This window comes from Schistocerca nitens, chromosome 2 (assembly GCF_023898315.1).
Source record: "Schistocerca nitens isolate TAMUIC-IGC-003100 chromosome 2, iqSchNite1.1, whole genome shotgun sequence".
Taxonomy (NCBI): domain Eukaryota; kingdom Metazoa; phylum Arthropoda; class Insecta; order Orthoptera; family Acrididae; genus Schistocerca; species Schistocerca nitens.
Window position 1 is genome coordinate 1,155,034,204 of NC_064615.1, and position 14,552 is coordinate 1,155,048,755.

Below are 14,552 nucleotides of genomic sequence, written 5' to 3' on the forward strand. Positions count from 1 at the left end.
CACTGCCCTCTTATACTTTGTGTGCGCCATGTTACCGTCACCAGTATATACGTATATATTGCTGTCCCATGGCTCCTGTCACCTCAGTGTATATGAAGAAGAGTAACACCACGTTAACTCCACTACGAAGGAAAGCATTTCGTATTGCCCCTACACCCAGAAAGATTACACCTTCCTCGTCTGTGAAAGAGATCAAAAAATATTTTACTAATCTCAGACGTTCAATGAATTTGGCAAAATGTTTCGTGAATTGTTTATAAACATAAGTAATCGATTCGAATTTGGACGATTTCCAGGTGCTCTGTCAAATAGTTTACACAACAAATCGCTCTCGATTGATTATATTTTACCTCTGTCCAGTGTTTCCCAGAATTTGTGCACTGAAAATAATTCACAAGACGTGCGCACAAACACTCTAGTCAAGAAGCAACAATGCAGTTTCCTCCACATCGGTATCAGATTCACTGAACTCTGATTATCGCTTGCTTGAGATGCGTAGTCGGTTAGTCGATGAACTAATAAATGTGATGAAGCTATTCACTTAACAGTGCTGGAGTGGTACCACGGCGTAACGCGAAGTACTGTACTGTCACCTTGAACGTGGAGCTCACTGCGATGGAAAGCCGCCAAGTCAGGATCGACGTGTCGCCGTGCTGTCTCCACGCTCATAGGATGGAGGGCAGATCAGCAGCACACAATGTGTGTGTCGGATTCCACCCAGCGGCGGCAGCGCTCTTCACTTCCTTTGTGCGGCCGCCTAAGAGACGCGGAATCTTAGTGCAATCTATCAGATCGCACTACTGCATTCGTCTCTAATGCGGGCTACAATGGCGTTGGCGAGAATTGCGTCTTCAGAGAGTCAAGCAAAAAACGTTCTGTTGATTTCTTGTGTACTATCTAAGAATTCGATTTTTAACTAGTAAAACGAGTAAATATATTCGTAAAAACGTAGCAAATGGAGCCCGAAAAACAGAATACTGACGTCTAAAAATTGATAGTTGTAGGAGGTACAAAGTGGCAAAGCCTGAAAAAGTAGTTTAGGCATCCAAAGGTGGAGGTGCAGAGATAACTGCTCAGAACTGGTTTGCTCCACGATTTCTTGATGCTCTTACGGCTCTTTGTGTCTACTCTATAGCCTTCTGTAATTTTCTTGTCTGCAGAATTATTTCGTACAACAAAGAAGGGAAAGCTGGAAGGACGAATGAATATGCAGAAACACCACAGAAAAGGAAATAAATTTGAAGATAATACGTAGGCAAGGGAAGAATGAAAGTGAGATGGGTGATACCGTAATGTCAGAAGAAATTAATAGTACACTGAGTTATTTAGACTAAAAAAAGCACTGGAAATAGACGAGATTCCCACAAAGCTACTGAGAGTGTTGTGAAGCCAATCACAATATAAGCTTTACAGGTCAAGATACGGCACGAAATATAACTTCACGAAGAATGTAATAATCCCAGTGTCTAAAAGCGTAGGTCCTGACAGGCGTGAGTAACTCAAAGAATAAAAAAAACACTAAATTCTCTGACACACAGTTCCTGTTAACATTAGTTTGGGTATCTGGGCCATGATTCTACAACGTGAGCACGTAGTGGCTAATGTAGTACTAGCCTGAGAAGCACTAATATGTTAAATTAATATCTGAAATATCTTTTATTATAATACAACATGCAGCCTACAAATATATTATAAAGGAATGTAATTTTATTGATGTTTAAACTTAAAGGGAAAAAAGAAAAAGAAGCCATAAGGGCCTAGATACCCCTACAAAGTGGGAAAATGGGCCACAAGGGCCTTGGTTCCATAGAAACTGTTGTTTGAATTGAGGTAAGTGGGCCTGTTGGCAAACATCTAAACCCCTGAGAAAATTAATAAAAGGCATTTCAGTGACCCTGTAGTTGAGTTATCGACAACGTAAGATAACACCTTCAAAGTGACTGAGTATGAAATCAATTCAAATTTTCGAATAACACAACTTTTATTTTACAATTACTGGTAAAGATCAATCCAACTACAGGTATTAATATTTAAGTATTATACCATATGTGTAGTTAAAAAAAGTTAATAAATATTCGATAGGTCACTCAAATCATCAGTAAACCTAATCATGTCCTTGAATCTAGCAGAGCTGCTTCTAAGAGGCATTGACAGCTTCCTTACTACATGTAATGTAAGCCTCTTCTTCTGTTTCCATAGACTTCATTGTTTGGGAATGACGTCTGCAAAACATGACATCATATCCAGTGTGCCACTGGTCTGTCACTTTTGCTATGTACAGCCTGAAATTCACTTCTGATTTTGCATAGACTTTGACAACACACAATTCACCCACTTCTACTGAATTCACATCATGTTCATCTACTTCTTCGTCAGAATAACTTACAAAAGCATAATCATCGCCACTGTCACACACAGGAAATTGATCACTTTCTTCACTTGTCTCTTCAGCGGCGATACTATGTTTCTACCTTTTAAATTTTTTGCTGGCAGCAGGCTCAGAAAGGTTGATCTTTGCCAACTCTTTCTCCTTTTCTCTTGCAGAGTGTTTGAGTGTCTTTCTGTTCGCTTCCTCCTGCTTTTCTGTTTCCTCTTTTACTTTCTTTAATAAATATTGTTTTTATGTAATAATCTCGCAGTTGGTAAGAAGTCTTTTACGATTCTTATCACCTGTTTCAGGGTTTTTCTCACTCTTAAGTATGTCCAGGCAACGGCCTTGCCGCAGTGGATATGCCGGTTCCCGTCAGATCACCGAAGTTAAGCGCTGTCGGGCGTGGCTGGCACTTGGATGGGTGACCATCCGGGCCGCCATGTGCTGTTGCCATTTTTCGAGGTGCACTCAGCCTCGTGATGCCAACTGAGGAGCTACTCGACCGAATAGTAGCGGCTCCGGTCAAAGAAAACCATCATAACGACCACACGCCCCTCCTATCCGCATCCTCAAATGAGGATGACACGGCGGTCGGATGGTCCCGATGGGCCACTTGTGGCCTGAAGACGGAGTGCTCTTAAGTATGTCCAACAACAGGTCTTCGAAACTTTTGCGGCATACTCCTGTGGATGTACTGTCTACTCCTGGTGGGTTTGTAGCTGTGGATGCAGCGATAGCAACCATTCCCGGTGGCGCTGTCTCTATAGGTTTAGAAGCTGAAGACACTATGTCTGTTCAGTGGCAGTCTATTTCTTGTCGGATGGTAGCTACCTGTTTAAATTTAGGCAATGTTTTTTGTACTTCATCAGATCAGTTGTCTTGAATATTGATGTTAGGATTACTTCTTTGTTAACCCCCTGTACTTCCCAATCATAAATTCCAGTAGTCTTAAATCCATTGATAATATTTGTTACGGGGACAACTGAGATAAATGTGTGCTTAAGGATTTTTTTTGCGTGGATTTCCTTTTTGCCATTTACATAATTCACTGTCCCATTTGGTCTTGAGGCTTTTAAAAACTGCCACATCGAGAGGCTGTAATAGGTGTGTAGTATGGGGAGGTAGCTTCATAATGGTGACTTGATTTTGTTGGGATAGTCTGATCAATTTAGTTGAAATATGTATAGTATGACCATCATAGATTAACAGCACTGGCCTTTCTTCACCTATATTTGGTAGAAACAAATCACGAAACCAATTGAAGAATAAAGTGGTTTCCATCCATCCACGTGCAGTTGCTGAAACTACTGTTTGCGAAGCAAGATCTGCATTAATCCAATTCTCCATTACATATTTGCCTTTGAATACGCAAAGTAGTGGAAGCTTTTAACCTGCAGCAGAACAGCATAAGAGCACCGATGTATTTTCACGCCCAGATATATTTGTTTTGCGTCTGCTTTTTGCACCAACGACCCCAACAACTCTGATTTTCGATGGATCACGACAAAACGAGGTTTCATCACAGTTGAAAATCCTCCATGAAGATTCAGTTCCCATACAGTTTTCTCTAAAACATCAAAGAAGCTATGTACTACCCATAGGTTGACTTGCTCACGCCTTACGTGTTCGATACTTTGTGGCTTCTTGAATGACAAGTGATGCCTAATTCTAAAATTTATAAACTAGTCTACACCAGGCCTCTGGTCTTTGAAAGTAATGGACAAAAATGGTTTTGGCTTATATCGACAAGAAGTTTGGGATTTAATTCAATGTTACATCAGATAAAACAGCATCCCTTGTAGATTCAATCAGTTCACAATCTCATCTTCTTTAGCAGCAAATTCTTCGATTCAGCACCTCCACCACCACCACCACCACCACCACCACCACCACCACCATCCTTCACTACGAGTGCCCAGAATACGATGTTTCAGTGTAGATCTAGGAACACTGTGGAATGTAGCTGCTCTTGGTGGTTCTATTGCCATTCCGAACATTTTAGATAGCTTTTTCTAAATCCTCTTCAGAGTAGCTAATGCTAGTTCCCCTCTGAATTTTTCTGACGTATGTTCTCACCATTATCTGCAAAAATAGTTAGCGAGATAGTCAAAAGAAGTTTAGGCTAGGTTAAATTAATGTTAGATTAGACAGTTAGAACTCTAATTCTACCTGATGTCTAATCTTTAACATAATAATTTAGGGACGGAAACCTGGCTGAAACCAGATGTAAACAGTAATGAAATTCTAAACTCGGATTGGAATATATACCGCAGAGACTGGCTGGACAGTGAAGGGGGAGGCGTGTTTATAGCGATAAAAAGTGCAATAGTATTGAAGGAAATTGACGGAGATCCGAAATTTGAAATAATTTGGGTGAAGGCCACGGTTAAAGCAGGCTCAAACATGATAATTGGATGTCTCTATAGGACCCCTGGCTCAGCAGCTGATGTGGCAGAGCACCTGAAGGAAAATTTGGAAAATATTTCGAGTAGATTTCCCGACCATGTTATAGTTCTGGGCGGAGATTTTAATTCGCCGTATATAGACTGGGAGAGACAAACGTTTATAACGGGTGGCAGGGACAAAGAATCGAGTGAAATTTTTTTAAGTGCATTATCTGAAAACTACCTTGAGCAGTTAAACAGAGAACCGACTCATGGCGATAACGTATTAGACCTTCTGGTGACAAACAGACCCGAACTATTTGAAACAGTTAACGCAGAACAGGGAATCAGCGATCACAAAGCGGTTACTGCATCGATGATTTCAGCCGTAAATAGAAATATTAAAAAAGGTAGGAAGATTTTTCTGTTTATCAAAAGTGACAAAAAGCAGATTTCAGAGTACTTGACTGCTCAACACAAAAGTTTTGTCTCAAGTACAGATAGTGTTGAGGATCAGTGGACAAAGTACTAACTTGGCATAAAATCCTAAGAAATTTTGGTCTTATGTCAAAGCGGGAGGTGGATCAAAGCAAAATATCCAGACACTCTGTGACCAAAATGGTACTGAAACAGAGGATGACAGACTAAAGGCCGAAATACTAAATCTCTTTTTCCAAAGCTGTTTCACAGAGGAAGACAGCACTGTAGTTCTTCTCTAGATTGCCGCACAGATGACAAAATGGTAGATATCTAAATAGATGACAGAGGGATAGAAAAACAATTAAAATCGCTCAAAAGAGGGAAGGCCGCTGGACCTGATGGTATACCAGTTCGATTTTACGCAGAGTACGTGAAGGAACTAGCCCCTTCTTGCAGCGGTGTACCATAGGTCTCTAGAAGAGCGTAGCGTTCCAAAAGATTGGAAAAGGGCACAGATCATCCACGTTTTCAAGGAAGGACGTCGAACAGATGTGCAGAACTATAAACCTATATCTCTAACATAGATCAGTTGTAGAATTTTGGAACACATATTGTGTTCGAGTATAATGACTTTTATGGAGACTAGAAATCTATTCTGTAGGAATCAGCATGGGTTTCGGAAAAGACGGTCGTGTGAAAGCCAGCTCGCGCTATTCGTCCACGGGACTCATAGAGCCATAGACTCGGGTTCCCACGTAGATGCCGTGTTTCTTGACTTCCGCAAAGCGTTTGATACAGTTCCCCACAGTCGTTTAATGAACAAAGTAAGAGCATATGGACTATCAGACCAATTGTGTGATTGGTGTAGTGGACTGACAAGGCAGACAGTCCACAGGGACGGGTAGCCTAAAGGCACGCGTACACACACGCCGACTGGCGTTAAGTCTGAAACAGGATACATGATGAAAGCTATAAAGAAAAGAACGGAGCTTCTCGTATACTTAACTTTAATTCATTGTGGTACATTTCTCTTGATAATACAAGTGAGACTCTCTCCAGATATGGTTAATGGCGCCTTGCTAGGTCGTAGCCCTAAACTTAGCTGAAGGCTATTCTAACTGTCTCTCGGCAATTGAGAGAAAGGCTTCGTACGTGTAGTCGCTAGCAATGTCGTCCGTACAACTGGGGCGAGTGCTAGTCCGTTTCTCTGGACCTGCCGTGTGGTGGCGCTCGGTCTGCGATCACAGAGTGGCGACACGCGGGTCCGACATGTACTAATGGACCGCGGCCGATTTAAGGCTACCACCTAGCAAGTGTGGTGTCTGGCGGTGACACCACAATTGGATTGAAGAGTTCCTAGATAACAGAACGCAGCGTGTCATTTTCATTGGAGAGAAGTCTTCCGAAGTAAGAGTGATTTCAGGTGTAGCGCAGGGGAGTGTAGTAGGGTCGTTGCTATTCACAATATACACTCCTGGAAATTGAAATAAGAACACCGTGAATTCATTGTCCCAGGAAGGGGAAACTTTATTGACACATTCCTGGGGTCAGATACATCACATGATCACACTGACAGAACCACAGGCACATAGACACAGGCAACAGAGCATGCACAATGTCGGCACTAGTACAGTGTATATCCACCTTTCGCAGCAATGCAGGCTGCTATTCTCCCATGGAGACGATCGTAGAGATGCTGGATGTAGTCCTGTGGAACGGCTTGCCATGCCATTTCCACCTGGCGCCTCAGTTGGACCAGCGTTCGTGCTGGACGTGCAGACCGCGTGAGACGACGCTTCATCCAGTCCCAAACATGCTCAATGGGGGACAGATCCGGAGATCTTGCTGGCCAGGGTAGTTGACTTACACCTTCTAGAGCACGTTGGGTGGCACGGGATACATGCGGACGTGCATTGTCCTGTTGGAACAGCACGTTCCCTTGCCGGTCTAGGAATGGTAGAACGATGGGTTCGATGACGGTTTGGATGTACCGTGCACTATTCAGTGTCCCCTCGACGATCACCAGTGGTGTACGGCCAGTGTAGGAGATCGCTCCCCACACCATGACGCCGGGTGTTGGCCCTGTGTGCCTCGGTCGTATGCAGTCCTGACTGTGGCGCTCACCTGCACGGCGCCAAACACGCATACGACCATCATTGGCACCAAGGCAGAAGCGACTCTCATCGCTGAAGACGACACGCCTCCATTCGTCCCTCCATTCACGACTGTCGCGACACCACTGGAGGCGGGCTGCACGATGTTGGGGCGTGAGCGGAAGACGGCCTAACGGTGTGCGGGACCGTAGCCCAGCTTCATGGAGACGGTTGCGAATGGTCCTCGCCGATACCCCAGGAGCAACAGTGTCCCTAATTTGCTGGGAAGTGGCGGTGCGGTCCCCTACGGCACTGCGTAGGATCCTACGGTCTTGGCGTGCATCCGTGCGTCGCTGCGGTCCGGCCCCAGGTCGACGGGCACGTGCACCTTCCGCCGACCACTGGCGACAACATCGATGCGATGTACTGTGGAGACCTCACGCCCCACGTGTTGAGCAATTCGGCGGTATGGCCTCCCGCATGCCCACTATACGCCCTCGCTCAAAGTCCGTCAACTGCACATACGGTTCACGTCCAAGCTGTCGCGGCATGCTACCAGTGTTAAAGACTGCGATGGAGCTCCGTATGCCACGGCAAACTGGCTGACACTGACGGCGGCGGTGCACAAACGCTGCGCAGCTAGCGCCATTCGACGGCCAACACCGCGGTTCCTGGTGTGTCCGCTGTGCCGTGCGTGTGATCATTGCTTGTACAGCCCTCTCGCAGTGTCCGGAGCAAGTATGGTGGGTCTGACACACCGGTGTCAATGTGTTCTTTTTTCCATTTCCAGGAGTGTATATAAATGACCTTGTGGATAACATCGGAAGTTGACTGAGGCTTTTTGCGGATGATGCTGTAGTATATGGAGAGGTTTTAACAATGGAAAATTGTACTGAAATGCAGGAGGATCTGCAACAAATTGACGCATGGTGCAGGGAATGGCAATTGAATCTCAATGTAGACAAGTGTAATATGCTGCGAATATATAGAAAGAAAGATCCTTTATCACTTAGCTACAATATAGCAGGTAAGCAAATGGAAGCAGTTAATTCCATAAATTACCTGGGAGTAGGCTTTAGGAGTGATTTAAAATGGAATGACCACATAAAATTAATCTTCGGTAAAGTAGATGCCAGACTGAAATTCATTGGAAGAATCCTAAGGAAACGCAGTCCGAAAACAAAGGATGTAGGTTACAGTAAACCTGTTCGCCCTCTGCTTGAATATTGCTCACCGGTGTGGGATCCGTGCCGGATAGGGTTGATGGAAGACATAGGGAAGATCCAACAGAGAGCAGCGCGCTTAGTTACAGGATCATTTAGTAATAGCGAAAGCGTTACGGAGATGATAAACTCCAGTGGAAGATCTGCAAGAGAGACGCTCAGTAGCTCGGTACGGGCTTTTGTTGAAGTTTCGAGAACATACATTCACCGAGGAGTCAAGCCGCATTTTGCTCCCTCCCACGTATATCTCGAGAAGAGACCATGAGGATACAATTAGAGAGATTAGAGCCCACACAGAGACATACCGACAATATTTCTTTCCACGAACAATACGAGATTGGAATAGAAGGGAGAACCGATGGAGGTACTCAGGGTACCCTCCGCCACACGCCGCCAGGTGGCTTGAGCGGAGTATGGATGTAGATGTAGAGGTAAATTCACAAGTAAATAATAAAAACTCACTTGAGTAATGAATTAAAGAATAAAAATAATGGTAATTAATGTACTTGCGGTAAATGGATATACTTGGGATAAATGTGTTGTGACTTGGCAAGACAGCCAAATCACTAGGCGAGGAAGCCGAAATGCACGCGTTTACGCTCACGCAGACTGGCATGAGGTCTGGAACATTACAAGGAATTAAGGTAGCCAAAAATAGTACATAGCTTCTGGAATACTTAACTTTAATTCATAATTGTAGAACATCGCTCTTGATGATACAGAAGTATAATAGCAATAATAACAAAGGATAATGGCGCCTTGCTAGGTCGTAGCAAATGACTTAGCTGAAGGCTATGCTAACTATCGTCTCGGGCAATGAGAGCTTATTTGTCAGTCATCCATCTCTGGCAAAGTCGGCTGTACAACTGGGGCGAGTGCCAGGACGTCTCTCTAGACCTGCCATGTGGTGGCGCTCGGTCTGCTATCGCTGACAGTGGCGACACGCGGGTCCGACGTATACTAATGGACCGCGGCCGATTTAAAGGCTACCACCTAGCAAGTGTGGTGTCTGGCGGTGACACCACAAAATGTGTCCTGGGTGGGCCCAGATACCCCAAGCACCTGGCCCAAATGCCCCATTTTTGACAAACTTTTGGGGTAACTGGGCCACCCCCTCATACTTACAACCTAAAGGATCACACATGCTGCCAGTAATATTTCAAGAGTTTAGCATAAAGTAGAAGCATGACAAATTACTTGTAACATTGATAATACTTGCAGTGAACCCTTAGATATTCTGTCAAATCGTGATGACACCACGTTCATATAAAAATCCAGCACTACAAAATTGAAAACTTCCACATACGAAAACCAAAGCACTTAGAAAGATGAGACTGCTTTCTCAAGGAAGACGCCATTGTCCTTCAGTGCTGCCCACCACTTGAAGTGAAATTCCTCTGACAACTGTTACAGGAAAAAACTCATGGCCCATTTACCCCCTGGGCCCGCATACCCCAACTGACCTTAGTCATTGATAGAAGCCATGTTAGGCAACATTCAAGAGAAGTGCAAAAATACGGCAGTCAGTGTGAAACTTAAGGCTTTTCCTAGAAGGTAGACTGGAAGAAACGATTTGTTGATTTAAAAAGCCTGTTGACAAGCTGACTGGAATACGAGAATATTGAAATCTGGATATAGGTTATACCTCACGATAAGTAATTTGTACGCTAAGTAAGCACTAAAGAAAACTGAAGATAAATTTGGAGACACTATCAAAGTTCAAATGGTTTGTCTGTGCCATTATAATTGCCAGGGACAGGAAAGGACTTGCCAAAACGGTTAAACAGTATGAATAATGCCTTCAAACCTGGTTATAATGTGAACATCAACAAATGTAAATAAGGGTGAAGGACCGTTGTCGAATTAAAACAAATGATGCAGAAGGTATTACAGTAGGAAGGTAGTTACACAAACAGACGAGTTTTGGTATTTGGGCAGCAAAACAACGAAAGAGTACAGAAGTGAAGAACTTATAAACCCCAGACTGGGAGCAGCAAGAAAATCTCTTCCGAACAGGAAACTATGTGGTAGGAAGACTTTTGTTCAAGTAACTGTTGGGAGACTTTTCTGGGACTGTTTGTCTGGAGGGTAGCCCTACATGAAAGCGAAACATTTACAATAAACTCTTTTAACAAGAAGATAGTAGAAGCTTTTAAGATTTGGTTTTACACAAGATTTGATGTGTGGATCAGATAACCACTTAAGAGTTACTACTACTGAAATTAGTTGGGAAGAAAATATTTTAATGCCAACTTTTCATTAAAGGTAGGGATCAGTTGGTAGGGCATTATCCTGAGACAGCAAGAAATCAACTACAGTTGAACTTTCTAATAAGGACATTGGCCGTAGCACAGAAATCACAACGTTATGATCCAGTCGTCGTTGTAGCCGTATTCCTCGTAAGGAACATACTTCTCATCCTTGATTAACTCTACGAATGTATATGAGTATATCTCATATGTAAAGAAACTTTCAGTCTCAATTATCAACAAGATTTTCCAAATCAGTGTACCGTAGAAGTAAATCTGATGTAATATCGCAACCTGGCGTATTCACCTCTGTGTCCTTCCGTCAACAGTAGGTACAGTATAGACTTAAGCGCATTTGTATTACAGTAGTTGTACTGTTGGCGAGCCCTGTGATCATCGAAATTGATATCTGTTTCATAACAGTTCGTTATGAAGCTCATGCATTTTATAACTGCATGGCCAGTAAAAGAAATGTCTTTACGGTGGAAGAAAAAGTGTAAGTGATTCATGAAATCGAGAATGGAGCTAAAAAGGTTGACGTTTGTCGTCAACTTGGCCTCGTTCTTCCAAACCATTTGGACTGTGGAATTCACAAGGATAAAATTGTTACTGCGTTTGAACAAAACGCATCTAAAACTAAGCGATTTCGAAAATCTGAACGGGACGACGTGGATGAAGAGCTGCTTATGTGGTTTAATTAACGGGGAAGCATCCATGTTCCCATGAGTGGACCTTTCCTTATGGTGAAAGCAGAAGAATTTGCCATGAAATTACATTTTGGGGTATTTGTGAGCAGTAGTTGATGGGTTGACAGATTCAAGCAACGCCACGGCATTGCTTTTGGCGAAGTGAATGGTGAAGCCAATAGTGTGACACTGAAACAATCCAACAATGGCTCACTATCGTGTGACCTACAATTCATGAAGGACATGCACATGTGACATCTTTAATGCAGGCGAGACTGGCATCTTCTTTAAATTGACACCTCACAAAACTCTGAACTGCAAGGGCGAAAAATGTGTTGGTGGCAAGTTATCTAAAGAACGAATAACAGTTCCATCTGCGTCAGCACAAACCAGAATTGAGAAGAAAAAATTGTTAGTGATGGGTAAATCAAAAAATCCTAGGTGTTTTGAGCATGAAGGAAATCTTCCAGTGCACTACAATGCTAATAAAAAGTCCTGGATGACCTCCGAACACATTGAAACTGAGATAAGCGTAGGGATCGGAGGTCAGAAGTTAGGGAAGGAAAATTGACGCAGTCCAGCACATCCTGCACTCTCCAGTCTGGAGAATATTAAGCTTGCTTTTCGTCCTGCGAATACGACAAACTTGTTGCAGCCTACGGACCAAGGAGTAATTAGGAATCTGAAATGCCACTATTGTAAACTCGTATTAATGAAAATGGTACAATGCATTGAGAAAAAGTAGGGTTATTCTATTACACTGGTGGATGCGATTAAATGCATTACCAAAGCTTGGAGCCAAGTAACAGCCCAAACAATCAAGAACTGTTTCCGTAATGCTGGATCACAACTGGAGGAATAAATGCATCCGAAACTGTAGACACGTTCTATGACACAGATGATCTGACGCCATCTGCATTGCAGCCAGAAATCAACTGTGATATTCTCAATCAGAGTGGCTATGAAATGTATGCAACAACAGCTGATGACCTTTCTACAATCGAAGCGCAAAATGAAGACGAAATGGTAAATGAAGTGAAAATCAGGGCCACACTGACAATGAAGTGAGCGAGGGAGATGAAGAGGAAGAAGAAATAGATAGAGTGCCTATACCATCTGTGAGTGACGCTTTAGGAGCCACTAGAATTGTAAATACACTCCTGGAAATTGAAATAAGAACACCGTGAATTCATTGTCCCAGGAAGGGGAAACTTTATTGACACATTCCTGGGGTCAGATACATTACATGATCACACTGACAGAACCACAGGCACATAGACACAGGCAACAGAGCATGCACAATGTCGGCACTAGTACAGTGTATATCCACCTTTCGCAGCAATGCAGGCTGCTATTCTCCCATGGAGACGATCGTAGAGATGCTGGATGTAGTCCTGTGGAACGGCTTGCCATGCCATTTCCACCTGGCGCCTCAGTTGGACCAGCGTTCGTGCTGGACGTGCAGACCGCGTGAGACGACGCTTCATCCAGTCCCAAACATGCTCAATGGGGAACAGATCCGGAGATCTTGCTGGCCAGGGTAGTTGACTCACACCTTCTAGAGCACGTTGGGTGGCACGGGATACATGCGGACGTGCATTGTCCTGTTGGAACAGCAAGTTCCCTTGCCGGTCTAGGAATGGTAGAACGATGGGTTCGATGACGGTTTGGATGTACCGTGTACTATTCAGTGTCCCCTCGACGATCACCAGTGGTGTACGGCCAGTGTAGGAGATCGCTCCCCACACCATGATGCCGGGTGTTGGCCCTGTGTGCCTCGGTCGTATGCAGTCCTGATTGTGGCGCTCACCTGCACGGCGACAAACACGCATACGACCATCATTGGCACCAAGGCAGAAGCGACTCTCATCGCTGAAGACGACACGTCTCCATTCGTCCCTCCAGTCACGCCTGTCGCGACACCACTGGAGGCGGGCTGCACGATGTTGGGGCGTGAGCGGAAGACGGCCTAACGGTGTGCGGGACCGTAGCCCAGCTTCATGGAGACGGTTACGAATGGTCCTCGCCGATACCCCAGGAGCAACAGTGTCCCTAATTTGCTGGGAAGTGGCGGTGCGGTCCCCTACGGCACTGCGTAGGATCCTACGGTCTTGGGGTGCATCCGTGCGTCGCTGCGGTCCGGTCCCAGGTCGACGGGCACGTGCACCTTCCGCCGACCACTGGCGACAACATCGATGTACTGTGGAGACCTCACGCCCCACGTGTTGAGCAATTCGGCGGTACGTCCACCCGGCCTCCCGCATGCCCACTATACGCCCTCGCTCAAAGTCCGTCAACTGCACATACGGTTCACGTCCACGCTGTCGCGGCATGCTACCAGTGTTAAAGACTGCGATGGAGCTCCGTATGCCACGGCAAACTGGCTGACACTGACGGCGGCGGTGCACAAATGCTGCGCAGCTAGCGCCATTCGACGGCCAACACCGCGGTTCCTGGTGTGTCCGCTGTGCCGTGCGTGTGATCATTGCTTGTACAGCCCTCTCGCAGTGTCCGGAGCAAGTATGGTGGGTCTGACACACCGATGTCAATGTGTTCTTTTTTCCATTTCCAGGAGTGTATATTCTGTGAAGCTCGGGGAGGGAGCAGTGAAATTGCAAATGAAATAATGAAGATAGAACGTAATTTAGAAAGTGTGTGTTGGGCAAATAGACAGCAGAGTAAAATGACTGACTACTTCACCCCCCAAGTAAAGAAGTTTGGTGAGCACTCGACGTACTGCTGTATATACTGCATTCATGTAAGATTAAGAGTGAATACTGTATGTAAAGTAAAACAAGGCTACATAAATTTGTTGTTTACCATTTGTCACCAGAATAGACTGAAAATACGAATCTCGGCTACAACGACACTCGTTTATTGCAGCATAACTCAAAGTCCTTTTGTGACGCTTCGTATTGCTGCCTGCTGGCACTTCTACGTAATATCTTTTTTCTATGGCCAGCCAGCTTTCTTCACCTCGTCGAGAACGTGAAAGCCAGGTGACACATTGTAGTCAATATTTGCTGATCAATAAGTTTAAATTCAAATTAACACCATCGGTTGGCTGCGTTGTTTAGCGGTTTCTGCCAGGGATGCTCATTAACAGTTATTAGGCACCGGATTCGG

The 14,552-nt window shown here is 44.6% G+C and overlaps 1 pseudogene; it reads left to right on the plus strand.

Moving 5' to 3' along the window:
• The first annotated feature begins 2,706 nt into the window (after positions 1–2,706).
• Positions 2,707–2,824, plus strand: LOC126238332 (5S ribosomal RNA; annotated as a pseudogene).
• The last annotated feature ends 11,728 nt before the right edge of the window (positions 2,825–14,552 follow it).